Source organism: Pituophis catenifer, unplaced genomic scaffold (genome assembly GCF_029215685.1).
Source record: "Pituophis catenifer annectens isolate HBS135680 unplaced genomic scaffold, rPitCat1.0.hap2 SCAF_7, whole genome shotgun sequence".
Taxonomy (NCBI): Eukaryota; Metazoa; Chordata; class Lepidosauria; order Squamata; family Colubridae; genus Pituophis; species Pituophis catenifer.
In genome coordinates this window covers 12,551,073-12,555,592 of record NW_027256887.1, presented here as the reverse complement: position 1 = coordinate 12,555,592, position 4,520 = coordinate 12,551,073, and positions in this window count along the sequence as shown.

The window sequence follows — 4,520 nt, the reverse complement described above, 5'->3', positions numbered from 1 at the left end:
TTCTAATGTAGTGTTTTATCTTTGATTCGGTCAAAGATAATGTGGCAGTTCGAATCCCTAGTGCAGGTATCCTGCCTGAGCAGGGGGTTGGAGTAGATGACCTCCAAGGTACCTTCCAGCTCTGTTACTGTTAACCTTTTCTCTGGCCCTCAGAACAAGGCTTTGATGCCATCATCCCAGTCATGGACACTGAAATCTCAGCTTCCAGGGGGGAAACCTGAAGACTGTCTAGCAATGAGTCACTCAAAAGAGTAAAACGCAGTGGTGAAATTTGAACCGGTTTACTACCGATTCTGGCTGCGCGCCAAATGTGCACTGTGGGAATGCATGCAGTGTGCACCACGCATCAAATGCGAGGTGTGTGTGTGCACACATGCGCGCGCAGTGCACGCCAAAAGGAGGCATGGGATAAGTAGAACAGCACAGGTGTTTGTGTGATCAAGAAAAATTACTTCCAGAATACTATATAGATTAGGTAGATCAGCTCTCAATAATTTTAGAAATTGCAGTTGATAATAAAATGGAGTTTTTTGATTACCGGAATTACGTCTCTTACAAGAGCCCACCTCAGCGGTTACCAGTTTCTCATTCTTTATAATATTTAAATGACAAAATGGCTGGCCTTAGCGCCAATTTTCTCTAGGAATGTCATCTTTCCACAAATCCTTTTTCTTCTAAGTAAGTCTTCTAAGGATAGGAAGTTTTTGGGTTGTTCTCCTGGAATTTGGGAATCCTTTGCAAAGTTCAGCTGACTCCTGAGATAATCCCCCCCCCTTCTGCTTTTGAACAGTTCTTTGTGAAAATGACGGATTCGATTTATTCCCTTAGCAAATGAGGATGATGACTTTTAATAATGACTTCAGTAGCTTTTCACTAAAAGAATAAACATGTTTAATATTTGTTTATGTTTACGTTTAATTTCCTTATTACTCTCAGCTGCCTAGAGTTGTATCAGCAAAATAAATAAAAGGTAAAAGACAAAATAAATAATGCCCTCCTAAATTACAGCAAAGTTGGACCAGGTTTGGGGCGAAGGGAATTCTGTCTGTAACCCTGAATTCCAGCAGCAGCTTTTAAGTTTGTTGGTTGACCCAAGTCTGTTTTATTCATTTTTACTCTGCACATGAGCAGGAGAATCAAGATCTACACAGTGTACACAGCTGATCTAGTCATGAAGAGCCTGGATGAATTCTTCCTATGATTGGTTCTTTTGCGCTATTTCCTTATTGGAAGTAGAGATTGTGATCTTCTGACAGCTGCTTCTTTTATTGCAATGTGAATTTAACATTCATGTGAAAAAGAAAACACTTCCTCTTTGAGTTCTATGGTTTTAGGTTATCAGGACATAGTAAAAATCATTTGGTTCTTAAAAGTAGGTAAGTACAACTTCAGATGGACAACAACATATGACATATCACACCATGTCATCATTTATTTTACAAAAAGAAAGCCAAAATGGAAAAACCATGTATGAAAAACTAAAGTACACTTTATGATTTAATAGCTTGCAGAATTACTTTTAGAAGTAATAACTTTTAAGTACCGTACTTTTCAGAGTATAAGACACACTTTCCTCTCCCCCCCCCCCCAAAAAAGGAGGGTGGAAATGTGCGTCTTATACACCGAATACAGCCATTTTTGGCCTCCCGAAACCCTGCCCTGCGTGTCCTGTTTTCACCAAAAACAGTCCAGTTTTTCACAAAAATTGGGCGTGCAGAGGGTTTGGGAGGCCTGCAGGGGCTGGGGAGGGCAAAAACGCCCTCGTTTTTGGCCTCCAACCGCCCCCCTCACGCATCTGGTTTTTGCCCTCCCCAGCCCCCAGGAGCACTTTCCAGGCTTCCCAAACCTGCGTGCCCGGTTTTCACGAAAAACAGGCCCATTTTTGGCCTCCCCAAACCCCCATGCATCATGTTTTTGCCCTCCCCAGTCCCCAGGGCCTGTTTTTTTGCAAAAGGAGGTGCAGAGGGTTTGGGAGGTTTGCAGAGTGCTCCTCGGGGCTTGGGAGGGCAAATTTTTTTTTATTGTTTTCCTCTTTAAAATCTTGGTGCGTCTTATACTCCGGTGTGTCTTATAGTCCAAAAAATACGGTAATCATTTTCTGTTTAACTTTTATCAGTGTCTCACATCATTGTGGAGGAATTTTAGCTCACCCTCCTTTACAACATTGCTTCAGTTTCATCGAGATTCGGGGGTATTTCTTTATGCCCACCTCTGTTGAGGTCCCATCACAGCATTTTAATCGGGTTGAGGTCTGGGGATTTGTCTGGACCATTGCAACACCTTGATTCTTTTCCTTTTTCAGCCATTCTGTTGTTGATTTTCTGATGTGCTTGGGATCATTGTTCTGCTGCATGACCCAATGTCGGCCATGCTCTAGCTGTCAAGACAGATGGCCTCACATCTAACTCTGGAATACTTTGGTATACAGAGGAGTTCGTGGTTGACTCAATTACTGCAAGGTGCTCAGCTCCTGTGGCTGCAAAACAAGCCCAAATCATCACCCATTCACCACCGTGCTTGACAGTTGGTATGCGATGTTTTTGCTGATGTGCCATTCTTGTACATTACGGCCAAACATCTCCACTTTGGTCTCGTCTGAACCATATTGTTCAGTCTTTTGATAATTGTACTGTCATAAACTTTTACCATTTAACATGCTAACCGAGGCCTGGAAAGACTGAGATTTAACTTTGGAATTTTGCAATTTCTCTGATGATTGGGGTGAACTTGCTGGGATGTCCACTCCTGGAAAGATTGGCAGCTGTCTTGAATATTTTCCACTTGTGAATAATTTTCCTCACTGTAGAATGATGGAGTTTTAAATTATTTGGAAATGGACAGGGTGTGGTTCAAAAATTTTAGCAAGGGGTTCTCTCCCCAGGCTTCGGAGACTTTCCTTGAGCCTCTGGGAGGGCGAAGACGGCCTCCCCAGGCTCTGGAGGCCCTCTGAAGGCTGGAAACGGGCCCATTTCTGGCCTTCCTGAACTTCCGGTAGGCCCATTTTTCGCCCTCACCTCTCCTCCGTGCACACCGTGCACTTAGCCTGCAGAGGATTCCATGTCATTTATTTTACAAAACAAAAGCCAAAATAGACTTAACAGGCCGCGTGGGGATTCCTGGGAGGGGAGGAGCGGGGTGGGCGGGGCCAGCCAGGAGTGGGATTTGGGGGTTCTCCGAACTGCACAGAATCTTAGCTAGAGGTTCTCCCGTACCCCTGCGAACCCCCAGCATCCCACCCCTGTAAATGGCCTTATAACCCTTCCCAGATTGATGGGCAGCAACAATTGCTTCTCCAAGATCACTGCTGATGTCTTTCCTCTTTGGCATTGTGTTAACATGCACCCCAATGCTGGAGACCAGCAAACTCCTAAAGCTTCATATTTTATAGAGGTAGACACACTTGCTGATGATCAGTTGATCAAGGACATTTGATGAGCAGCACCTGGCTGCCACTTAGCCTCTTCATTCCTGGGAAGCAGTAAGGATATAGTTTTTCCACATATGGCTTCTCTATTTTGGCTTTTGTTTTGTAAAATAAATGACATGGAGTCCTCTGAAGTTGTATTTACCTACTTTTAAGAACTGTGAAAGTTGATTTTTACTATGCCCTGATCAGTGCTGGGTTCCTCATGGTTCGGCCCGGTTCTCCCGAGCCGGTAGCGGTGATGATATGACATCACTGAACCGGTTCTGCCCCCCCCCGCACCCCTCCGTGCCCCCCCACCCCCCCACCCCGTTATTCTTACCTTTTATTTGGCCCCACCCCAATCTATTGCTGCCTCCTGAGTCCCAGCTGATGGCTAGAGGGAAAAAAACTGTTTAAACTCTTGCAGCAGGGCTTCAAAGGGCCGTCCTACAGCTGATCAGTGTTAAAAGAAAACAAATGAGTAGACCAGTGCCTGCAAAAATACATGAGTAGATCAGTGCCTGCAAAAATAAATGGGTAGATCGGTACAGCTCTGCAAGCAATTAAAAGCCTGGTAGACCAGTACCTCTGCTAAATCCTAAATAATTGTCACATGACCATCAAGCCATGCCCACAAAATAAGCCACGCCCACAGAACCGGTGGTAAAAAAATTTAGAACCCACCCCTGGCCCTGATACGTAAAACATGAGGGTGCATTTATTTACATGAGAGCCAAAAAAAAAGTCTGGCCATCTCTTTTCCTGCTAAAATGTTTTATGAAAAGACACATCTGATTTTACAATAACGGAAATCAAATGCCCTATGAGGTCATCTTTTCTCGGCCTGAGTGGTTTCCCATTGCTGCCTCCTTTGTCTTCCTAAGCTTAGCGTACAGGATGGAGATGGGGAGGGGGTGTGTGTGAACTTGGTGCTCTCTGAGCTTGATTCCTTGTAGACGTTTCATTACCCAGACTAGGTAACATCATCAGTGCTAGTAAGGAATGGGCTTTGCTCTCAATTTATATTCTAGTGGCTTGGCCTGTCAGCGTTGGTGGGAGTGGTCTTGGTGGTTCTTTGGCTGGACCAAAACCACTCCCACCAACACTGACAGGG